Source organism: Chrysoperla carnea, chromosome X, assembly GCF_905475395.1.
Source record: "Chrysoperla carnea chromosome X, inChrCarn1.1, whole genome shotgun sequence".
In the NCBI taxonomy this organism is placed as follows: domain Eukaryota; kingdom Metazoa; phylum Arthropoda; class Insecta; order Neuroptera; family Chrysopidae; genus Chrysoperla; species Chrysoperla carnea.
The window spans coordinates 32499769-32527255 of record NC_058342.1 but is presented as its reverse complement, the minus strand read 5'-3'; the positions used below and the strand labels follow the sequence as shown (position 1 = coordinate 32527255).

At 29.4% G+C, this 27487-nt stretch overlaps 1 long non-coding RNA gene across 1 annotated transcript; it reads right to left on the bottom strand.

The window, feature by feature from the left end:
- Positions 1-22: 22 nt before the first annotated feature.
- Positions 23-27487, bottom strand: LOC123302795. Its single transcript, XR_006535555.1, has 3 exons — positions 27365-27487; positions 1231-1747; positions 23-197 (listed from the first exon to the last, which is right to left on the bottom strand). It is a non-coding gene; the product is annotated as an uncharacterized LOC123302795 (long non-coding RNA).

Below are 27487 nucleotides of genomic sequence, written 5' to 3'. Positions count from 1 at the left end.
AATAATTCTCTGTTTTTTTTTTTGGTTTTTCAAATGTTTTAAGTTTATGTTTTTAAAAATTTTTTTATTACTAAGTTTTATGAGAAATTTTCAGTCTTAATAATTTTTTTTATTAGAAATTCCCGCACAATATTCTCTTGCTTTCTGGATGTCTTTTCATTGATCGATGTTTTTTTTTCTTCAAAATCAATTCGTAACTAAAAAAAAAAAAAAACATAAAATTAGTTTTTCAAAAGTGACCTGTCCATCAAAACAATAAAACTAAAATCGGCTACAGCGTGGGGTGTTCGCTGGTTTTAGATTGTTTTTTGAAGACCAGGCTTTAGTTTTCCAAGAAAAAGGAAGATTTGAGAGAAAGAACCACCAGAGATCGGGTTGGAGTGCCTTTTGGTGTTTCAACTTGTCATTTAAAGATAAAATCCAAGCCTTTGATATTTTAGCTTGTTTTTAGAAGACCGGGCTTTAGTTTTCCTCGAAAAAGGAAGATTTGAGAGAAAGAACCACCAGGGATCAGGTTGGGATGCCTTTTGGTATTCCAGCTTCCCTTCCCTTTTTTGGGGACCTCAATTCGACTTTTTGGTGTTTCAACTTGTCTTTTGATAATTAGGCTTTCATTTTTCTTCGTAAAAGAATAATTTTAGTGGAAGAACCACCAAGGGTCGGATATGAGCGCCCTTTGGTGTTCCAGATTCTTATGTGTGATTTTTTGTTTGTTTAGAACTTTGAATTTTGAATAGACAGGTCGTTAATATTTGCGGAGAATTTGGAATGGGGATACAAAGCGACAGACGACTTTTGATTTCTCTTCAGCTAGACAATTAGAAAGGTGTAATAGCTACATTTACTTCAAACTGAAACCTTTACGGAAATTGATAGTTAAGGTGGGGGAAAAAAGTGTAATATTAGAGGAAAATTGAAGAACGATTATTTTGGAATATAATCAAATTTAAGGTAGTGATCTAGTATAACTTGTATACTTTTGTGCTGTCGACAAAGCTTCTATTGTTTGAAACTGACAATAACTTTTTTATATCTTTTTTGACCAATACTAAAATTCACAAAATATTCTCTAAATTTTCTAACATTTCCAGATCAATCGCCATCCTGATTCTATCCCCATTTCTGTTTTAGAATATAAAGAATAATTTTGGAAATGAATCATTATTATGGATAACTTTTCCAAAATAATTCTTAACAAAAAAATAATTTTGAAAAAAAATTTTAACTTACCTAAATTTTTGGCACTGCAGGTATTCCACAAAAAATGAAAAATAATATATATTTATATATAAAAATAAACCAAATTATGGATAATACCCTGCAGGGGAAGTTGTTTATGATGGAACGGTGTATTACATTGATTTGATCCGCTGTTTCGAACGCCTCTATTCCTCACTGCAATGTGTGAGTAACCGTTGACAAATTCAATCGGCGGATATCATTTAACGGTTATTAAATAGCGATAAATAGATTTAAAAAAGAAAAAAAAAAGAAAGACGTAATAAAAGACGAATGTCTATTTAAATATAAATAACGCCAAAGGTTGCCGAAGCCGCCACAATGGATATGAAAAATGCTACAATTTGATTTGATTTTGGATTAGAATATTTATGTAAATCGACGCAAACCGATGTAACGAATATGCGCGACGTCCGCCACTTGGCCAAATTTATTTGTGTTGTGCTTGGCAATATTCTGCGCTGTCCAATTGGAACTCCATGAATGTGAGGACTGACTCACCAAGGAACTGCAAAACAAAACAAAAAAACCTTTTTTAGAAAAAACATCAAAACTTCAAATTTTATTATCTTAAACATGGAGGTATAAATAACATAATCTTTGTAGAACAAGAAAACAATTTACGTAATAGAAATTTTCTTAGAAGAAAATGTAAATGACGTAATATTAATTAGAAAATTAGGTGGAAAATTTTAATTATGAAATAAATAACACCCAAACCCTTAGTTAAAAAAAGGAGAGTTACTTTCAAGCTTTTATTTAACTTTAAGAAAATAGCCAGAGCTGTCTTTAACCTATTGGGACTCTGGAGCCCGTAGTCTTCAATCCGCGGGACTTTTTTGGTTTTATTTAAGAATCAATTTTCATATAAAAAAATGAGTTAAAATTCAGAGATCACAAGATCTCGATCCTTTTATTGATGCGCACCTTTCACTTTATAGTAATGCGTGTGTATACGTTTAATATACAAAGCATCTATTGTTCGAAATTGACAACGCCCTGGCGGGTACAACACACAGCATAATTGTTACCCACCGATACAGAATGACTAAATAGCTACTCAGGCCACGTACATCGCATTTCTTCGGGTTACCATATTTAAATTATACTACAAAGCACGTATAACGTGAAAAGCATCTATCGTTTGAAACTGACAATAACCTGACGGGTACAGCACACTCTCCAACACTTAAGAAGTAAACTTTAGTCGTGTGTCGGAGCTGATACACGCAATTTTTTTCTAATCAAGCCAATATTCAACCTGCAGGGGCTTCTTTTACACGCATTTTTCAACCGATTTGGAAATTGGGAACCCCATGTATAGAAACAATTTAGCGATTAATTTAAAGTTCAAAAATAAATTTTTGCAAAGTGGGCCTAAGGGGAGTGAGGGAGGGGGCGGAGAGATAAGTTTCCCCCCCTAGCGTCGTCCTTGATTAGAAGTAAAAACAGATAAAATGTACATATCGCTTATAACGACCTGTTCTTTCAATGTCATTATAATCGGTTTAACTGTATTTCGAAATGTTCGAAGTGTAATCTAAAATCAGTCATATGTTTCTTTTTATTATCAATAACTTAAAATATGCGGGGTGTTTAACATATTTTGGCAAAAATCATTAAGTATGTTTGGCTATAAAACACTGCCGTTTAATTTATAAACGAAATCTGCGCATCATATCTCTTAATACGGACATTTTACATTTATAATCAAGAGAAATTACGTAAACTACTGGACTTGGTTTTTTTATACGTTTTTATTAAACGCAGTCGGGTATTTTTTAAATTTTTAAATGTATTTTTTTAAATTTACTACTGGGTGATTCCATGAAAAAGTGTACCATAATGGAAAAAAAAACTGTTTTTAATAGTAAAATTTAGTATGGTGCCAACACTGTAGTACTTTTAGCTTTCATTAGCGTGATTTCTACGAAAAAAATTGAAAGCTTGAGCATCAGAGGATCGAAATGGGCCACTCGCTGGTGTTCCTGCTTTTCATTTGACGATAATTCTTTTTTTGGAGATCGGGCTTGTTTTCTTCGAAAAAGGAAGATTTGAGAGAAAGAATCGACAGGGATCGGGTTGGAGCGTTTTTTGATATTCCAGCTTGCCTTTTTGGGGACCTCAATTCGACTCTTTGATGTTGCAGCTTGTCATTTGACGATAAAAACCCAAGTTTTTTATATTTTAGATTGTTTTTAGAAGGTCGAGTTTCAGTTTTCCTCGGAAAAGGAAGATTTGAGATAAAGAACCACCAGGGATCGAGTTGCGAGCGTTTTTTGGTATTCCAGCTTGCTTTAAATTTTTTAATGTATTTTTTTAAATTTGATTCCATGAAAAAGTGTACCATGACTATTTTTAATACATGTTCTCCTAATATTAATTTAAGTACTTTTAACTTATTTCATCAATTTTCTACAAAATTTGCCTAAAGTTACGATAACTACAGGAGTGGAATTCCGCTCGGGTCGAGATAGTTTTTTCTTATTCTTTAAGATGTTGTTTTTGTCAACAAAAAAATAAAAGTGAATGATTTTAACTGTAATGTGATTTAACGAGATTTAACTGTATTTCTAATTGTGTTAAATAAACATTAAAAGAAAAATTTGCATAAATTTTACAGACAAAAAAGTTTTCCAACATGATCATTTGTCAAAGAACAATTGAACAAAAAAAAACAAAATTTGTTTATAAATTTTCAAGGTTCTTTTCATTACTTATTCATGTGAAAACTAGTTGTGCCTGTCTGTCCGCGTTGTATATGAAACAGACAGACGCTTCAACGGGCACGCACGGTCGTATTACTTCCAAAGACGTACAACTACCAAAACAAGAACTCTCTGACGTATATTATAACTAAAATATCAGTTATTCACATATACACAAATACGTAATTATTGTCGTCAATTCAAATACTACTCAATTGATTTTACCCACAATTGATAAACATATCAAAACAGACATACAGTTAAAACTGGTTATATTTAACAACCGAAAATTTTGATCGATATGTACCCTGAAAAAAAAAAATGACAACTTCATCCCGAAGTTGGTCGTTTCATATTGAAATAAAGTAAAAAATATTTTCAAACAATTTACTAATTAGTGGAACAAGTACAGATAAATATTTGTATTTACAATAGAATGGGATTGAATTTAAAATATGAATTCATTGATACAAAATCACTGAAGTTAAATAAACAAAATCATTACTTCTATGAAAGAGATTGATTTCAGTTTAAAGTCTTGCATTTTATTGATGGAAAATAAAATTGTACTTAGTTGGACTATATAATCGTATAAATAAATAATAATGGGAGTTTAACCTCCGTTTTTTGTGACGCATGCCTAATCACAGAGGACATCCACATCATTATTTGTTCATCTTTATTTATTCCATTACAAACATATTTCTTATCCAAGCGACGACAATGTGATCAATTCTGCACTCCCATTAATTATAAATTGTTCACATTGCCGCTGCCTGGATTCGAACCCGCAACCTAAGTCTAAATAGTCCAACGTTCTAAAACTAGCGCCCTAGACCGCTCGGCCATTTAGGCTCTTCCCAATCTTCGTGTAAATAAAGCGAATCGATCAATTAAAAGAAAATTTCTTTATGTTTGCTTTAAATAGAGAATTTGGTTATTATGATCGCATCTATCATATGTGATTGAGGCAACTTCATGAAGATTGTTGTTACCACTTCATAAATAGTTTGAAATAAACATATTGATCATTTTTATAAGATTTACCATATTTTTGGTATATATGTATCAAGCATCGACTTAGGACACTAAAATCAATAGTAATTTTTGAAACCTGTCTACAGTTTTTTTTAAATATATCTTTTCAAGTCCTTCAGAAATTGTGAAAAAATCTTTCATCACGAGAGTAAAGTTGTAAGTTAAAAAAAATATTCACTTCAAAAATTTTCGGGCGTTTTCGTGTACTTTTCGTTAGTTTAATATAAGTGGTACTCAATAAATTAAAAACAAAACTTGTGATAGGAATATGGTGAAATTAGTTTTATTTTTAATTAGCTTTTTATTTTTAATGCATTACAAAATAAAATATATATTACAATTATGTAGAGGTTATGATTTATAAAGTTGAACAGTAGAATGTGTGAGCAAATCTCTCATAACGCGCATTAAAAATTAAATAATGGTTGACGCGAGTGCTGAAGGATTCGATCAAAAAATATATATCTACAAAATTTCATTGAAACGAACATCGTGACATTGGATTTTTATATATAGAGATATTAAAGATTAAAATTAGAACCTTCTTACCCCCCCCCTCCTTCGATCCTATACAGATCCGTCACTGTATAGGTATATTATTTAATAGTTCATTTACATAAATTTAATGAAATTATGAATCGATTTAACAAAATATTAAATTGGTACACGCCTTAACCTTTCGTATTTCCAGCTTAAAATATTTGACATCTATGAAATCAAATTTTTGTAATACAGTAATACCTCGACTTACGCTATCCCTCGATTTACGCGATTTATAAATCTTCCAGTTATACTATCTCATACAACGGTGTATAGAACACGATATACGTCGATATACGCGAATTCGACTTACATGGTTATGACACAGTCTCATTTATCGCGTAAATTCGAGGTATTACTGTATTATATCTAATTTGGACAGAGGGGTCTACCTACGTTTTTGATGTAAGTACAATATTTTAACAATAGAAAATTTTTTTTAATAATAAATAATTTTTAAGGGACAAGCTTTTATTGTACTAAAAAGTAAAAAATAATTTTATCTTTGAGTCACTCATACCCGACTATTTGTAAAAGCTTGAGGCGCTTAATTTAAAATATCGAAAATGAATCGAAACGCCTCATCTACTCCACATGCCTGATTATTTTTCGATTCATTCTTGATATTAAGCGCCTCAAGCTTTTACAAATAGTCGGGTATGAGTGACTCAAAGATAAAATTATTTTCTGCTTTTTAGTACAATAAAAGCTTGTCCATTAAAAAGTATTTTTTATTAAAATTTTTAACTCAAGACTAAAAAAAATGTATGTATATCAAATATAGTGGAAGCGATGGGAAAATCAGGACGCCACAACCTTACCATGCATTGCCATCTAAACAAGATGTGGATGCAAAATTTCAGCTCAATCGAAAACCGGGAAGTGGATCAAATTTGACTTGCAAGATTTAATTACAGACAGACCCAACGGGACAGGTGAAACTAAATAAAAGCTTGTAAAAAACATGAAATAAATTTTTGGATTTCAAAATTTGTTGAAGATCAGAAGATAAACATGAAAATTTAAACGATTGCAAAAAATTATCATAAATAAAAAAATATAAAAAAATGATTTCACCTTGGAGAACGGACGTCGAACGACGCGAATAAAAAAATTTTTATTTTTGATACAGTAAATATTGACGACTAAACAAATTTTTAAGACAAAACGTTCAAAAATTTGTTGGCACGAATTTTAACATAGCCGTAAACAAGCGTTCTGTTTATATAAATAATATTTATTATTACATTTAACTACAATTCAACCTCATTAAAATATACAACTCAACTCACGTACACCACTATTTTTTAATAATATTTTACTGTAATCTAGAAATCACTGCAATCTAGAAATTTCTAGACTGAATACTTTAATTTTTTATTGTAATTTAAATCACAACACAGTACATTGCATCAGAAATCTGATTAAAATAATTTTTTTTTATATATTTAACCTTAAAAATTTACAAGGTGTTCGAGAAAATAAGTGCAAAAGAGAAATTATTTGATTTTTAAAATAAGCAAGTTCATATTTTCTCGATAGGCAGACTTTTACTCAAAGAATATGTGGTTCAAATTTCAGCATAGGTATCTATGGAAATTTTTTAAATCATTGAAAATCGCTATAAAATACATCTCTTATGGAGGTATCTTAAAAAATGACATATTTTGAAAGTTTTTGATAATTTGGAATGAATGAAAACAAATTTTAAAAAAACTTTTAAATAGCAAATGGCATAGAAAAGAAAAAAAACCAAGTGACTCCGTCCATATAAGGGATGTAAAAGCAGGGTTGATATAGGGTTGAAATTATTTTTATCTTATTTTCAACTTTGATGATGAATTTTGTTATGAACTTCATGAATGTAGACGAAAAATAAGAATATAATTTTTCGATATGTGCCTTGGTTTTCGAAATATGGAAAGCTGAATAATTAAACAAAATTTTCAATTTTCGATATTTCGAAAATTACGCCTGATATTGAAAAATTTTATTCTTACTTTTCGTCAAGTTATAATATAATTTATCATCAAAATTGAAAATGTATATTTTTTTAATTTGTTTTGCGTATTAGAAGAATATCAATTTTCGCCGTACCTTAGTGAGGGAATTGAGTTAATCCTCCAAAAAGCGAGAAAAGAGGAAATGAAAAGAAATTTCGAATCTCTTAAAAACTAGCAAAAATAATAAACATTTGATATCGGATTTTGAATTTGTAAATCCAACACAAATCTTTTAATTTCGGTCAAATTGAGTAAATTTGATAAAACCCACCCAAAATATATATTTTAGAGCTAAAAAAAAAGAGCACAATCTAGTGGCGAATTTAAGGGAAAGCAAAGGAGTAATTGCCCACTGAGCCCTCAAAGTAGGGAGACCCGACCAGTTTGATTAACAAATACTAAAAAAAAATTGGCAATAGTTACAGATTTTGTCCACTAGGTCTTTTCCCTTAAATCCATCTTCTCTTTTAAACCGCAAAAGATAAAAGTTTTTCAAAACTACATCGTTTCATTAACTCTTGCAAGATTTGCTAGAATTTCAATTCAAAATTTTATTTAATAATAATTTTAAATAATTCAAACTTTGATATAGAAGTATATACAGGATATTTAAACAATTACCTCTTTTTGATTTTCTTACATTCACTCGGATTTTTTAACAATTTTATTGAGAAACTCACAAACAAAAAGTTTTTGTTTTTTTTTGTGTAACAATTTAGAAATTTAAAAAGAAAGCACTTTTGCACATTTTTTCACGAACATTCTGTAAAAATCTAATTAAATGATGTGGGTGAACCTGAACAACAATAACACTTACTTATAAAAATTTAACTTTGTTTTAGAAAAGAACATTTTTTTTAGCACTAACAAAAACAATTTTTGAAAAATTTTACTGAAAATTTTCAAGATACTTTTCAAAAAAACGCACTCGATTAAATTAATTCAAATTAATTAAATAAAATATTAATTAAACTTTGATTTAAATCAACAAACATAAATTAGCGCGCATCATTACAATATGACATAAAATTATTTACTAACAGAGTAACGCGCGTTTCTTCACTCGATCCCAACTCCGAAGAAAAACTGTCTCTCACATGTCTTGCGCGCGCAATTTCTAATTCTTGATAAATTTTTTTTTTTTTTTTTTGCATCGGTGTATTAACGAAGAGTGTAATTAGAAAAGGATACTGTTATTATATTGTTATAAGACTATCTTTTTCTAATTAAATTCAGTTTAAATACTGGATAAAAAGAATAAACGACGTATTAAAAAAAAAATACAAAGTGTCTTAAAAAAAAGTACCCACCATTTTACGACTTCTAACTAACATTCCTGCTTTTTTTAACGTGTGACGGGGAATGAAAAATAGGTGAGGTTAAAATTTTAGCTCTTAAAAAATTACGAGTCTTTCACTTAAACACTTTAAGCGTTGAGCTCAAGACAGTAAAACTGCACTAACACAGATTGCGATTGCTCCCGTGGCTGAATGTACGGCGCCTGGTGCTCAGTACAAAATACGCAACGACCGAGGGCTAGACCCAGATAGGCGCCTTTTTTTTCTGCAACTCACTCCTTGTTATTTACATTATGCCAAGAGAAAAACATCATATTCATTTTTACATGTATTCTCATTCTTGTGGATTTTGAAAAAGTATGGATGATATGAACTGTAAAAGAGAGGATACATTTTTTTGAGACACTGTGTATCGTTTGTTTTATATACACTAAGTAAAGAGCTTATTTGACTTAAGATCTGAATCGCTTTCTTCTTAGGAGCGAACATTTTTAAGAATTGACGTTTTAAAATGGTAATCAGAAAAAATTGACCCGAAAATTTTATAGGTCCGGATTGAGTTGAGTTTGTCAACTACAGAGGAGTTCGTTTGGTTCACTATTACAGGTAATTTTTTTCGGTCTATTTTTTCCTAAATTCCTTTGAAACACGTTTTTTTGAATCCATAGATTTTCATCGTTTTTCGAAGAATTCTTGGTGAGTCATAAAATATCCTTTCTCTCTGGAGGATAATAATTTCAGTAGCAAAAATATCTAAGGACGGTCCTGTTCATCTCAAACAAAACAGTTTTGGATTTTTCTTTTTGTGAAAGTGTTTTTTGTTCTTCAAAAACAACCAAAATAAAAAAAATATATGTTAAGTTATTTTTAGACAAAAATTTTGTTTGCCAACTTTTAAGCATGCGTCATTTTTTTAAAGAAGAATCACTACAAATTATAATTTCGTTTAATTTGTTTTGTTTGGGTGTTATGCGTGCGATTTAATTCATGAATTCACAATCTCTTACCATAGCAAACAAATAGAGTTGCTATTTCTTCGACTTTTGGGAACGAAGTCTTCAGTTTTTGAGATTTGTCTTCGGTTTTCGAACAAAGTTACAAATTCTTTGGATTTAAGAGGAAAACGAAATTAACAATATGGGTGATTCCATGAAAATGTGTACCATGAATGGAAAAAGCAAATTTTACTGTTTTTGATGGTAAAAATTCTTTAGTATGGTGGCAACACTGTAGTATTTTTAACTTTCTGTATCTTAAGGATGTATGAGCATGGTAGTGGGTGCACAAATTTAAAAAATGGGCATTTTCAATTTTGATGATAAATTATATTATAACTTGACGATATAAGACGAAAAATAAGAATACAATTTTTCGATATCTGGCTTAATTTTCAAAATATCGAAAGTTGAAAATTTTGTTTAATTATTTAGCTTTCGATATTTCGAAAACCAAGGCACATATCGAAAAATTGTGTTCTTATTTTTCGTCTACCTTCATGAAGTTATAACAAAAAATTCACAATCAAAATACCTATAAAAGGTACTACCTTAATTTGGATAATACAGTCAAACCTGAGTAAATAAGAACTGGATAAATGAGAAAACTCTATAAGTGAGAGTAATCGTCAGGACCCTTCATTTTAAGCGCCCAAAACCTCTATTAGCGAGAAACAGAAACCTCTGTAAGAGAGAGTCGTTTTTCCCTCATGGACCTCCGTAAGTGAGACTGCTACTTATCTATACCTCTATAAGCGACAGTCGAACTTTATTTATTTATATTATTTAGGAGACATATTTACTACATTCGTACTTGCTGTGACTTGTAAGAGAGGAACGCTACCCATGCACCTGCATTAGCCAGAAACTCGAGTTAGTGAGAAACATCTATAAGCGAAAATGATATTGTGCTCCCTTGAACTCTCGCTTATCCAGGTTTGACTGTATATAAATAATAATTAATAAAAATAATTTGAATATTTAATAATTAGTATTTGATTATCACAAAGTAACATGAGGAAAAATAAATTTAATTAGGTAATTTGGCTATCTGTAATTGTAAGCCATGTAACTGTATCATTCCAGACAGTTTTATTACCAATTCTAATCATAATTTTTTAATGGATTAATTATTTTCATTTTAATGAAATTCTATATTTTCATTAAAATGGTAAACTAAAATTTCCATACCTTACTTTTTAATAGGCCTTTTCATCATGTCATATGCGCAAGTGCAGAGTTTATTTTTTCGTACTGACAGCAATAAGTAGGACTAAGATAGAAGATATTTGTTATTCATTTTATCACATTGGTTATAAATGATTTAGTACGAAACAAATGTGAATCGTGATTTTAAAATGAAAAGCCCTATCTTTTATTGTACTAAAAAGTAGAAAATAAACATATTTCTATGAGTCACTCATACATGACTATTTGTAAAAATTGTAAGTACTCAATTTAAAATATCAAATATGAAATCGAAGCGCCACAAGCTTTTATAATCCTATTATTACATAATTAAAAAAAAAATACATTCCATTAAAAGATTTAAAAGTGTTTGCATTGCCCGGGCGACTTATTTTGACTGATAGTTAAAACATATTTGGGCAAATATCCAAAAAAATTATGAAAAGTAAATAAATTTTGAATAGTGACCCAACCCTTTGATAGAGGGTTAATTTTTTTTTTTGTAAAGGCTATTCACCTAATAATCGATTACCGAAAAAAAAAATAGTGAATGCGAGTATAATGGCCTTTTTTTCTGTGAGGTTAGGTTTGTTGACCTTATTTCTTTTCAAGTAAACTTTACGCATATTTTGTGGTTATATAGTGTTGTGTAAATCGATATAGAACGTCCTCTTTTAGAGACAATTGTTGTGAGACAAGGAGGACAACACGTGGCCGTCGTGGTTGCCTAACTGGTACATAAACAATATATAATACTTGTTTAATATACCAACATTGTCGAGTATTCGATTAGAATTCGTCGAAACACGAGTTTCGAAAGATTATTGAAATTTACTAACATTAAGGTAGTACGACAATGGGTCCTCTTTATATGCCTTAAGTGTGCCTCTCACGTAGACAGCCAATATAACCTAAGTTAATTTATTCTTCGTTCATACTTCGATGAAAATAGTCGACGGAAATGAGTCTTATTTGATTAGCGTTAAGGCACAGATAAGAGGCCTTATTTATTTTTATTTCTATTCAAAACAAAACAATATTGTTTAGTCAGTGCGTGGCGGTTTTATACATAAAATTCTTAGTGTTTTTAATTTTTGTATATTTTAATTCTAAGACGAAATTTCCCAACTTTCTCTTATGGAGAAATCTCAAAAAACGACTCATTTTGAAAGTTTTTGAGATAATTTTCACTTGAAACGAATGAAAACAAATAAAAACAAGTGAAAACAAACAATTGACTGAGTTAATTGTTGAAATACCATGTATAGACAGTGTTGATTACTCTGTCACATTACACATACATACATGTCACCCATACATAACTTATATACCCATATAATACTACATTTTGCGCAAATGTGCTCTCACGGGTAAACACTGATGTTTACAAAAAAATGTTTCAAACAAAAGTTGTTTATTTTTTTTTTAAGGAACATTTTCACATTTAAACTTTAGTTCTATCTCTAACGGCTTACAAGATGGGTTCTACGGACCCAAGACCCACTTGACCTATGATGCTCATTTACAAACTTGACTTCACTTTTTACGCCCTGAGCACGCTGTAAAAATTGATGCCTTTTTTCGATTTTGAGTAATCATGATGGCAGACGGACAGACGACAGACAGACAACCGGAATAGCATCAATATTTTTAAGCGTTACAAACTTGGGACTAAACTTAGTATACCTTGGTATATTTCATATACATGGCATAAAAACTACTTTTAGCAGTGACATAGAAAAGAAAAGATTTTATAAATTGTTTCGGCCAATAGATGGCATTGACATTTTATTAGTTCAATACGACGGTTTTTGTTTTACTCCGTGGCGCATAGACTAATGATTTACGTATTTAAAAAGTATAGTAAGCGAGTAAGCTCGTTAAACACGTTTAATCTATTTATAAATATAAAACAGTAACACCCTTTTTTTTGTATTAATCAGAGTTCGATGAAGCGGTTAATCAATCGGTTATTAACGCGACCCATTTCTATCAATCTCGTACTATTTTTTTTTTTACACTAGTTTAAACTTCTAGTAAATAAAAATTGACACTGACCCACACAGAAATTTATTAAGTGTGTTATTCCGAGCCACGTCTTACGTCATCATATATGTTTACATAAAAAAAAAAAATATGGTTAATAAAGGGTCCGTAGACAAAAATTTTTTTAAATAAAAATTACTTTTTAATTTTTAAGCTTTTATTGTACTAAAAAGTAGAAAATAATTTTATCTATGAGTCACTTATACCCGCCTATTTGTAAAAGCTTGAGGCGCTCAATTTAAAATATCAAAAGTTAACTACGAGTAACTACGAGTTACGGTAACAACGAAAGCTTAATTCCACACGTGTAGTTCTAATTGATTTTATGATGCATTTTGTAAGATATCAGCCTTTAAATTCAGATATACCGAACCTGAATAGACTTGTAAACCTATTGTAAACAAAATGCAATTGAATTATGATGAAATTATTGATTGATCATTGACAATCATTATTATTCAATTGGAAATTATTGATTATCTTTCAAGGGCACCAGTCATCGCTTTAACAGGGGCGCCATTTATTGTTGAGCTATCATTGACAAAAATACAAATTTACACTGTTACGAGGTATTACATTAAAAGGGGCCATCCATAAAAAACGTCACACGTTAAGGGAAGGGGTGGGAGGGTGGTGTCAAAAGCTATGTGACGTCATATGGTAAAATCTAAAATATTAAAACATGTTTAAGTTTTATCTTATTGCATTTTAATACTAAGAAAGAAACTGTCTGGCGATAGAAAAAAGAACTAGAGTTTGCAACGTTCATAGATACATAATATTTAACGGAAATGATTTGTTTACAATCTTATAAACCATACACATATAAATGACTTTAGCTTATTAAAATGTATAATAAAATAGGTATCTTTTGCGTTTTCATTCAATGAAAAAATCAGCTGAGATTTTTAAGTATGGTTTACATTTTTTTTTTACTCGTGGCACTGAAATTTTAGCGTTTAAGTTAAATATGGAATATCAGAAAAGCCGCCACTGATCAAAATTTTATGTTATCTTGTCAACAAAAAAAGTAAAATTCTTTTTAAGCCGATTGACATTTCAAAAAAAAATGAACTTATCAATATTCAAAATATAGTAAAATTAGCTTACAACGACATTATTGGGGCATTTAATCTAAATGGAATAATGACGCAGGTCTGCAACTGAAAAATTGTACAGAATTTTTTGCCACTGTAGATTTTTAGCCATCGAAATTAAGGAGATATGCAAGGATTAAATAATAGAAGGGATTTCAGTAAAACTTTATAAATACATTTTTTGATTAACAAAGTTTCCAAATATCACAAAAATTTCCTAGGACATCGGGCTTTTTATTATGATTTTATCGTTCAAAATTGGCTGAAAAAATGATGAATCATATAGGTTATCTTTTTCAATTGGATATTTCTTTATCAAAAAATCTAGAGAGTGTGATAAAGAACTATCTGAAATATTTAGACAATCTTGTAGTTTATAATAATACCATAAAATATAAGGTTGTCGATGATATCAAAACAAAATTTTAATTTAATTATGAATTCATGAGAAGATTCATCATTTGTGGACAGAGACGACTATAGTTACAGTATTGATGATTGAAGAGCGATATCTATATTATCAAATTTATAAGCAGCATTGCACACAATATATTATATATTTTTGTAGTTGCGTGGTATTGTAAAGCTAAGAATAACACATTATTTGACTACAAATCATGTATTTAGTTTATATGTATGTACTGTGCAATAAACCAAAACTTTTTCCCTTGTGTTATGACAATATTTTTCCTATAAAATTTTAAAAAAATACATCTATGAAAACTTCCACCCGGTAATAATTTATGACTCATGATTTCACAAGATTTTATGTTTACATAAATTTTTTTAAATTTAATAATTAATAATTATTGGACATTGATTATAAAATATTCAACAAATTTTTTACATTTGCATTTAATCAGAACCTTGAGACAATTGGTCGTTATAATCGATTTTAACTGTATTAAAAATTATCGGGTCTATATCAAAAAAAATTTTTTTAATTAGTTTATTACACACAAAATTTTAGTCACGTATGAATCAAATGCATTTGTGTCCTTGGATCGTAGACCAAATACGGAATGACTCAATTCTATGAAAAAATAGTTATTTTTTTAATTTATTTTACGATAAATTAGAGGTCAGAAAATCGTACCTCACAAATGCGGGCCCTGAAATTTTTCAACCCATCTAAACTTTTTTTAAATGTATTTTTTTAAGTCCTTCATGTCTCATCTTTCACGAGGAGGTAGACTCACTTGAGCCAACCCTTCTTTGATGATCTCTTCGACCTGAAGTCCAAATGGTTCATGGAATAGTTGCCAGGGATGGGCCAATTCTCTTTCGGCATCACAACGGATCCTTTGGTCTAAGTGTGTCCCACCCTAGGACAGCCACCCTTACCTTACCTAACCTAAGTTTTTCAGAAATTGTAGGAATTTCTCTCATCACAAGAGTAAAAGTGTAAGCAAAAAAATATTATTTACGGAAATTTTCGAACCTGTTCGTGTATTTTTGTTAGTTTAACATAAGTTGTACTCAGTAAAAAAAAAAACTAGTTTCAATGAATTTAATTATTAAGATTATTTCCCTGCCCTAATTATTTTTAATTGGCTAGTGCATTCGAAAATAAAATTATGTAGAGGTTATGATTTAAAAAGTTAAAGAATAAAGTTAAACGAACGAAACATTGGACGCATGTGCAGAACGTGTAAATGGGGTAAAATAATGGAAGTGTAATTAAATATCAATTATTTTTAGTAAAATATTTGACGATCGGTGAACAATTTTAATGGAAAAAAAAAAATAATAAAAAAAGTTTTTGATATCATTCGAACACGTTTCGTTATTTCATTTACGATTGAATGAATCGTGTTATTCATCGATGCGTTGTCACCCTTTTGGTGTTCCAGCTTCGTATTTTGACGATCGAGCTTGCAATTTTTCTTCGAGAAGGGCGCTTGAAATTAACCCTTTGTGACTTTTTTCTCAGGAAGCATTTTTATTTATATAAATACGGGTACTTTTGTATACCAGGTGTTTAAAAAGTAGCGATCTTTAAGGTAGAATGACCGTAAGTTCACTTTTTTTACAGAGTGAAATAAAATTTTGAGTAGATGTTAAGAATAATCGTCCTCTTGACAATTGATAATCCAAAAAGAATTTCGTTATCAAAGTGTTAACTTTTTGCATGGGCTAAATGTACTGATTGACTAAAACTGAATCTTTTTAAATCATATCTTAAAAACTCTTTTACAGATTTTGTTTTAAAAAAAACTTAATAACTTTTGACGAATGTTTTGGTTATAAGAAAACGGTTCTTGATCTTTTTGTATATTTTTCATTTGTACATGTATACATACGATGTATAAGTATTATGTACACTTACACATCTGTTCTCACAAATAATGTATGTGTATAGCAGCATGTTTTTATGAACTTGACTATAACGGACATTATACCTCAAGATTTAAAAGATACCAGCTCGACCCGTGACTAAAAATAAACATCAAATGTAAAAGTGGTAAAAACATCAAAAGTTCTTAAATTAATATTAGGAGAACATGTTTCGAGTATTAAGAGAGCATCTGTAAAAACTAACATGTTTCCCTAATAACTTGATGATATTTTTTCGTTCAAATTATTTATCTAACGTGTTTTTTCCTAAGCGGTACATTTTTAGACCGTGAGTATATTTTTCGTCCAACTTAGACATAATAAGCTTGAAAATGATGAAAAATCATGAAATTTGTTAAAGGAATAAGATAAGAGCAAGACAGAACAGAACTTGCTAGAGTTATAATACAATAATCACAATGTAACATGAGGAAAAATAAATTTAATTAATAGACACAGTAATAATATATTAAAATATTTGAAGTCTAAACAATTCATCGATAAAAAAAATCGATTACGAAGTGTGTGAAAAATATTTTATTATAGTTAATTTAATTTGCCAAAACTATTTTTATTAAAATAATTACTAGCTTATCATATTCAAATTGTAAAATCGAGATCGAATTATTTATAAAATAATTTTTTGTACCACTGAGTACCTATAGGTTGATTTGGAATAGTTAATTAAAAAATTCGACATTAATTATAAATATAAACAAATGAATAAGTACTATTTTTCTTCAAACCTAGACATAACAAGTGAAAACAAACAATTGACTGAGTAAATTGTTGAAATAGCATGTATAGACAGTTTTGATGATTCTTATCACATCACATATACAATCATGTCACACATTCATAATTGATATTCCCATTTAATACATACTATACAATTTACGTCTAATTTGCACCCTCACGCACCCTGTGTACGAAAAAATGTTTCAAACAAAAGTTGTTTATTTTTTAATAAAGGAGCATTTTTTACTTTGAAACTTTTGTTCTATCTCTAACGGTTTACAAGAATGGGTCCTCTTTAATGAGGCCTTAAGTGTGCCTCTCACGTAGACAGCCAATATAATCTAAGTTAATTTATTCTTCGTTCATACTTCGATGAAAATAGTCGACGGAAATGAGTCTTATTTGATTGGCGTTAAGGCACAGATAAGAGGCCTTATTTATTTTTATTTCTATTCAAAACAAAACAATATTGTTTAGTCAGTGCGCGGCGGTTTTATACATAAAATCCTTAATGTTTTTAATTTTTGTATATTTTAATCTAAGACGAAATTTTCCAACTTTCTCTTATGGAGAAATCTCAAAAAACGACTCATTTTGAAAGTTTTTGATAATTTTCACTTGAAACGAATGAAAACAAATAAAAACAAGTGAAAACAAACAATTGACTGAGTTAATTGTTGAAATACCATGTGTAGTATAACTAATATTTGAATTCAGAAAATAAATTGATTTTGTCTTTCCCCCGACGAATTTTGCCAATTCTTATCTTTTGAAACAAATGTTTTATTATTTAACATTCTTTAAAAAAAAAAAATACTTTAATGCCGAAGATAAGAAATTTATAACATCCGGTCATTTTGTGTAAATGGAATATTGACAAAATTCATTATCAATGAAATGAAATTCCAAATACATGCAATAAAATTATTCATTATCTGAATCAATGTGATTACAAATCGTGCGATTATTTATTTTTCGAAAAAAAAATTTGTTTTATAATTCAAGCTATTTGTTTCTCTAAAGCATTACGTAGATTGGAAAATTCGGAAAATATTTTTGTAAGTGCAGACTGCTTTTTGGTGAACGGACCATAATATCATCCACACAGTTTACCTGCAAATTTTCACATATTTTTTATACAAACTGATGTACAGACGCCCCAAAACCCCCAAACGAAATGAGAAACACATTCATGTTTCAAGCGTATTTAATTAAAAAATAAAATTTTGAAAAAAATTAATGGAAATTTTCAACTGATATCATTTTTACAGGATGTTCGATATAAAACTCTCTATATTTTTACTAAAACAATTCATTTATATAAAATTCACAAGGTTTTTTACTGAAACATCCTGTGAAAGTTTCATAAATTAATTAAAATTCCATGGAAAATAAATATTGATTTTTCATTTTTCATAGTAAAAATAATACGCGTATCAAATATTGAACACTGGCTTACAAAAGTATGATACTTAGACTAGCCTCACAAAATAAATTTGACCGGTAAATTTATTGATTTTATTGATGGAAAATAAAACTGTATTCATTGTATATGTGATTGTGTCAACTACATGAAGATTGTTGTTACTAACTTACAGAGAGAGACATTCAAAGACACTAAAATCAATGGTAAACTATATGTCACTAGTTCAAATCAGACTCGAAGAAATCTACTTAACCTGCTCATGTGGTTGTGACAATCACAGCAGTATTTCGTTATAATTTTTATAAGTGGTAGAATCAATCAAAAAAAGATTGTTTAAAAGTATGTTGCATTTAATGCAATATTTGAAATTTGTTAGACAGTATATTACTTTCAATTACTTTCATACAAACAACTCATGCGTTTGTGTCAACTTCACCACTCAACCCCGTATGGTAGTTGTATCATATTCGAGACCTCATTCGCACATATTTGATCTCGCGATGAGGTTGAGACAACCTTAGTGTATATAAAGTTACCATCATCTATACAAAGAACTTCGGTACAGATTGGCCATACTTTTGTTGATAAGTGTATTTGCTATAAATAAAACTAAAGCTATTTATAATTACATTTCATCCATAACATAACACCATCGACGTCGCGCTACTGTAACATACATATACAATTATGTGTGTTTGTAAAATGTAGAAGTATACTGCATACCCTACCTACAAGTATAGACTAGTAACTAGGTAAAGACGAGTTTAAACTGGAATTTATCTATAAAAGCAGCAACAATTTATAATAGCACAGGCAGTAGATATTTTAAGCTCAAAAATTACGTGAACCAAATGATTAAATTGGTTATTGATATTTGAACTTTAAATAAAATCGAAAATTTATTTTTAGGATGTTCATTAAGTAGTTTTCTAGCCAAATTTTGACACAGGGAAAACGAAAATCTGGTTCAATTTATTTGTTGATTAACAAAGTTTTCAAAAATCACAAACAATTCCTAGGTCATCGGGCTTTTTATTATAATTTTATCGTTCACAGTTAGCTCAAAAAATGATGAATTATAGGTTAGTCTTTTCAATTGGATATTTCTATATCAAAAAATCTAGAGAGTGTGATAAAAAACTATCTAAAATATTTAGACAATCTTGTAGTTTATAATAATACCATCAAAATATAAGGTTGTCGATGATATCAAAACAAAATTTTAATTTAATTATGAATTCATCGAAGATCCAATTTTTTTATGAACAGAGACGACTATAGTTAGTTTATTAATGATTGAAGAGAAATATCTATATTATGAAAGCAGCACTTGCACACAATATATTATATATTTTTGTAGTTGCGTGGTATTATAAAGCTAAAAAAAATCACATTATTTGAGTACAAAGCATGTATTTGGTGTATATGTATGTACCGTGCAATAGACCAAAACTTTTTTACAATACTGTAGGTACTTTATGCACTTGATACATTTATAAGTAATTTTCTTTTTTTTGCATTATCATTTGATCAAGAACGTATCTGGTTTCGTGTAACGTTATTGAAATGTAAAAATGTAAGCCATTGTTGTAATTTGATATTCATAATAAATTTGCGTATTATAATACGAAACTATGAGATTAAAGGATTGAAAAATATTCTGAAGTACAGTCAAATCTAGTTATAACGACATTAAAAGAGACTTACAATTATGGCGGTTAACACAGTCGCTTATATTTTATCAATCGAAAGTAATTATCGTCCAGAGAAAAATGTCAGTAAAAGCTGATTTGGTAAAATAAAAATTAAATAAGAAATACTCTTCAAAAGACTTGTATTGTATCAGTAGAACAGTCAGTATAGTAGGGAACTTAAGACACTAAAATCAATTGCAATCCATATGTCTATGATTCAAATTCTTAAAAAAACAAACCTAATAAACCTGCTTATGTGGTTGTGACAATCACATCAGTATTTTGTTATAATATTTTTAAGTGGTAGAAACAATAAAAAAAAGATTGTTGCATTTCAAAACAACAATATATGAAATTTGTTAGACAGTATATTCCTTTCATACAAACAACTCATGCGTTTGTGTCAACTTCACCATTCATCCACGTACGGTAGTTGTATCATATTCGTGGCACCATATTTGATCTCATGATGAGGTTGAGACAATGTCATATCGGTTGATATTAAGCATTTTTATACCATGCATATATGTAATATGCAAGGTATATATTCAGTTTAGTCCCAAGTTTGTAACGCTTAAAAATATTGATGCTAAGCAAAAAATTTTGGTATAGATGTTCATAAAATCAACTAATTATTCCATTTCTGGTTGTCTGTCTGCCCGTTTGACATCACGATTACTCAATACGAAAAAAGATATCATGCTGAAATTTTAATAGCGTACTGAGGACGTAAAAAGTGAGGCCAAGTTCGTAAATGAGCAACATAGATCATTTGGGTCTTGTAAACCGTTAGAGATAGAAAAAAAGTTTAAATGTAAAAAATGTTCCTTATAGAAAAATTAACAACTTTTGTTTGAAACATTTTTTCGTAAATATCACTGTTTACTCGTGAGGGCGCAAATTAGGCGTAAATTGTATAGTATGTAATTATGGGAATATCAGTTCAACACTGTCTATGCATGGTATTTCAACAATTAACTCAGTCAATTGTTTGGTTTCACTTGTTTCAGTGTATTAATGATAAAAATGACTAATCTGCCATCTTGGATTTAGAATGATGTCGCTACAAACTATTTTGACTGTATTTACTTTGAAATCAATCAATAATGTAAGTACAAAAAAAAAAAAAAATAAACAGTGAGTTTATCTCAATTATCACTTTTTTTTTTATTGTCAAGGTCTGTGATATTATTGTAAATTTGAAATTGAGTTTTTATTTATTGCAACCAGATACCAGATACGTATCTTAAATGACGTCTAAAGTCTAAACAAAACACGGCATGATTCACTCGATTTTCCATACTGGAAAAATAATATGTTTCCGAGATTTGATTTGTTGAATGCCGCATTTTATTCGTTCACAACTCAAATTATTCAGCTTTCTATATTTCGTTAAAAAATCATCATCAAAGTTGAAAATAAGATTAAAATAATTTCAACCCTAAATCTACCCTGCTCTTACATACTTTATATGGACGGAGATATTGCTTATATGTTTACTTTCTATTAAAAAGTTTTTTTTCATTTGTTTTCATTCATTCCAAGTGAAAATTATCAAAAACTTTCAAAAGATGTCGTTTTTTGAGATTCCTCCATAAGAACCAATGTATTTTATATCGATTTTCAATAACTTGTTTCTTAAAAATTTGCATGGATACCTAAGCTGAAATTTTAACCACATATTCTTTGAGTAAAATTCTTCATATACAAAAATTTTGAGCCTTTAAATCGAACATTGTTGTCATGCTTATCCATCCTTAACTTGACAGTATAAGATGAAAAGTAACAGTAAAATTTTTCGATACCTGGAATAATTTTCAAAATATCGAAAATTGAAAATGTTGTTTAATTATTTACTGCCGATTTTTCGAAAAGCAAGGTAGATATCGAAAAATTCTATTCTTATTTTTCGTCTACCATCATGAAGTTATAACAAAAAATTCATAATCAAAGTTGAAAATAATACGTTTAAATAATTAGAATAATACAGTCAAACCTGAGTAAGTAAAAACTGGATAAGTGAGAAAACTCTATAAGTGAGAGTAATCGCCAGGACCATTCATTTTAAGCGCCCAAAACCTCTATTGGTGAGAAACAGAAACCTCTGTAAGAGAGAGTCGTTTTTCCCTCATCGACCTCCGTAAGTGAGACTGCTACTTATCTATACCTCTATAAGCGCCAGTCGAGCTTTATTTATTTATATTATTTAGGAGACATATTTACTACATTCGTACTTGCTGTGACTTGTAAGAGAGGAACGCTACCCATGCACCTGCATTAGCGAGAAACTCGGGTTAGTGAGAAACCTCTATAAGCGAGAATGAGATTGTGCTCCCTTGAACTCTCGTTTATCCAGGTTTGACTGTATATAAATAATAATTAATAAAAATAATTTGAATATTTAATAATTAGTATTTGATTATCACAAAGAAACATGAGGAAAAATAAATTTAATTAGGTAATTTGGCTATCTGTAATTGTAAGCCATGTAACTGTATCATTCCAGACAGTTTTATTACCAATTCTAATCATAATTTTAATAGATTTATAATTTGAATAAAATATTAAATCGCAGATTAATTAAATTTATTACTCTGTAATTCGATTTTAAATTCATATATTTTATTTTTATTAATCGATTATTATATTATTTAATTGACATATTTTAGATATTATTTATTTACAGATAAGAAGTTGAGGATAGGGTTGCCATCTCCCAAGTTTTCGAGGAATTTAAGCGAAATATTCAAGATAAAATTTTAGTTTCCGATATTGATAAAAATCATTTTCTAGACTTATTTTGGTCCAAGATAAACGCAAATCTGGTTCAAAAATTGTCGCGAGGCGTAGTTTTTAATATATGACATGTAATTAACGGAAAAATACATTTTTTCTTAAACTTCAATTAACAATAATAATAATGGGGTTTAATCCTCCGTTTCTCCGACATATACGCCTATATCAGAGGCCACCCACATCATTTTTTGTTTTCTTTATTTATTTATTTACAAACATATTTACAATTACATTTTGATTTGGATGGAGTCGGTTGCTTCGTTCTTATCCAAGCGACGACAATGTGATCGGGAGAAAATTCAGAAGAAACATCGATCCACTTTCTCTGTTACTGCCCGGCGCTCATACAACAGCGAAGGAAACGGTTTGGTCCGGTCATAGTCGAACCAGAAGAAATTAGGAAACTCAGCGCTAGGCAAATCTTGGGTTTCAGTACATCAGTTGGTTATAATAGCCACTGAAAAGCGTAGCGGGGATAGAGTACAAGGGTCTCTTTGGTACTCTGAATCATTACTTCGAGGCCCGATGCTCGAGCATGGTCCGCTAACCTCCATACCCATACCCATATGCAATCAGTGCATTTTTTGTGACACTGAGTATAAATTAAATTTATACTCAGTTTCACAAAAATTCACTGATTACATATAATACTATGTATATGTAATCCGTGCATTTTTTGTGACACTGAGTATACATTAATTTCTTGTATACTCAGTGTCACAAAAAATGCACAAATTATATAAAATACTAAATGTAATCAGTGCATTTTTTGTAACACTGAGTATAGATTGTTTTGTTTTTGAACGTGTGTAGCACTGGAATAATTATTACCACAAATTAAACAATCAATAATCAGAATTGATTTATAAGAAAAAAATTTTCCGAGAAAAATATAATTTATAAATAAATAAATTGTTGGAAAGATGGAAATTTTCATATTTTTGTTATTTAAGGGAAATTTTACTATTTTATATATTTATTACTCTAGCAAGTGTTTTTCTGTCCTACCCTTATCTTTCTTATTCCATTATCAAATTCCATAATTCACCCCTCATTTTCAAGCTTATTATGTCAAAGATTGACGAAAAATACAGGAAAAATATCCTGTTATCGAATTAATTTCATTACATTTTAAGTTTAAAAAGTGACTAAAAGTAAGGTTTAACATGAGACTAAATGGAAAATATAAATCGATATTTTTCAAAAATTATATCGATAACCATACTTGAAACTTTTACCAGTTAACTATTATTTAAACTTTTAATAGAATTTCAAAAAAATTTCTATTTTCTACTAATTTAAAATTCTTTAAAATTTACATACTGTTTCCCTATGAACGCACATAGCAAAACAGGTACACGCATGAACGTCCTTAAGCACATGTGAATGTGAAATATAAACACATCATTGATGCAGCTGATTCCGGTCATACGATCATGCGCATTGAATACCATGCCTCCAAAATGGTGGTTTCTCTGTCAGCTGTTTGAATATTATATTTTCATCTTTGTTAATATACTCTGTGACGCCAAAATATACATACTTAGTAAACGCTGGGCTCGTCCCTTTAAAATATATGATCTAAGGCCGTAAGGAACTTCATTCCAACAATTTAAATCAGTAATTCGATAATGTATAAACAACAATTGTAATTGTTTAGATAGCGATTTAAAAAAGTCAATAAAGCGATTAATCTTTGAATGAATTCAAAAACAATCGTCAAATATTTATTAAGTTAACTTAAGCATGTTTATAAAAGACTTAGCTCATATAAATATTAGTTTAAGTAATTCAAAATAGTCAACAAAAATTTATCTTACACTTATTTTTGAAAAATATCCATTTTTTATACCCTGTATATTTTGAAATATATGTCATGGTATACTAAGTTTAGTCCCAAGTTTGTAACTAGTGCTTAGAAATATTAATGCTACAAAAAAAAATCATAAAATGACTTTATTAGTCCATTTATGTTTGTCTGACTGCCTGGAAAACTCAAAAGCGAAAAAAAATTTTGAGCTGAAAATTTTTTTGCGTGCTTAGGACGTTAAAAAAGAGGCTAAGTTCGTAAATGAGCAACGTAGGTTAATTGGGTCTTGGGTATGGGCCCATTTTTCAAAATAAGTGAGCCCCTGTATGGGCCCCTGCATGACTGAAGCCAGTCCTGGCTCATCTATTTGTAATGGTTGATTAAATAAGCTAACAAATTAATTATTAATATAAACAAATACCGTTAAATTATTATAAACAAAATGAATTTAGCAAAATTGACATTTATCTAATTAAAGCCTATTCTAAGCCCTTTTCTATTCATTACAAAGTCGATTTTAAATACAATCAAAATCCGTTATAACGTCATCGATTATATCAGTGCATCTTTTTATACCATGTATATATGAAATATATTAAGGTATACTAAGTTTAGTCCTAAGTTTGTAACGCTTAAAAAAATTGATGCTACGAAAAAAATTTTGGTGTAGGTGTTTGTAAAATCACCTAATTAGTCCATTTTCGGTTGTCTGTCCGTCCGTTAACACGATAACTTAAAAAAGAAAAGAGATATCAAGCTGAAAAGGCCCGACAAGTTTATATTGCCTATAGGAGCCCTGACATAGTTAATCCGGCCCTGTGATTTGATTATTACAACCAATTAATAAGGTACAAACTTAATGCATGCCCGGTCTAATCAGATAAAATGACATATCGGTTACAGTGACTAACTGTCATTACAATCAGTAATCTATAACGACTAATATTTATTATTTAAAAAAAAAAAATTTTCACAGACTTTCACTTTTTTCCGAAGAATCTGATTTTCACATCCCAGCGACAATTTTATTATATGCGATTCGGTTATTATGACCAACTTAATTCATACCGTTTATAACAACATCAAATAAGACGACTTATGGTGATTGGTGAAAACTCAAATCTAAGCAAATAACCTCACTTTAATATCCAAGTTTATTCAAAGCACCGCTTTTTTTATCTTAGAAAATAATTCGCACAAAGTCTTTCGAGCATCCTGTACCATGAGTCATATTTTCATAACATTATGAAATATTTCGAGAATTCGAGGAAAAGTTAAAATAAACCATCAAAAGCTCAAATAAAAATTATAAACTCAAATCTCAATTATATTTTTAGAATTCTAAATTAAAATCTCAAAAAATTTAACTCACTTTAAATATCAAGCCAAATTTATTCAAAGCACCGCTTTTTTTATCTTAGAAAATAATTCGCACAAATTCTTTCGAGCATCCTGTACCATGAGTCATATTTTCATAACATTATGAAATATTTCGAGAATTCGAGGAAGAATTAAAATAAGCCATCAAAAGCTCAAATAAAAATTATAAACTCAAATCTCAATTATATTTTTAGAAATCAAAATTAATATCTCAAAAAATTTAAGTCACTTCAATATCTGGCCAAGTTTATTCAAAGCACCGTTGTTTTTTGTTCATTTTCGCTCAAACTGTTCGAGTGTTCTGTACCATGAGTCATATTTTCATAATATTATGAAATTCGATAATTCGAAGTTCAATTAAAGTATCAACTTACAAAATTATACAAATTTAGATTTCAAGATGAAGTCTTCCCAAAGTTATTTTTAGCGAAATAGCGAAAAATTCGTATTACCTAATTAGAGAAACATGAACTATTTTTTTTTTCGCTCAGGAGTTTATTGAACCCTTTTTGTATACAGCCAGACACAATGGATTTCATATATAGGGATGCGTTTCTATATATACCTGAATTTTGAATGCAAACCAGTTTTTAAAGGACGTTTCTTCAGCACAAGTGTTCAAAAGGGGAAGAACATCAACAAAAAAAAAAAAGTTTATCAAAAACAGCTGTAGTGAAATTTGCCTGAATGTTTTTTTTTTTTTTTTTTTTTTTTTCATATAGAATTTCTAGGTTAAACGTTATTTGAAACGGATTGATGACCTAAATATGGAATATTTGTTGATTTATAAATAAAATAGGAATTTTTGTAACAAGAACTTTCACGAAGAAAATTTTTCAGAGAAAATTATAAAATTTTTGTACAGCCTTGAAAAAGTGATTTTATATTTTTAAAACATGTCTTGATATCAACCACATATTGCAATTGTTGAATTCGACTCTCATTTTGTTTTGAAAATTTTTTTATTAAAAAACAAAGGAATTATGGTAAAACTTCACAAAATTCATGGAAAATAATTAGGTAGAACTTACCACTAGAGCCATACACATTGAATCTAATAAAATAACTTGAAGTAATTGATAAAATCACTTAAATTTAATTTTAAGTACACTAGCAACCAACACTAGTACACTCACAAACAGACAAAACTTCAC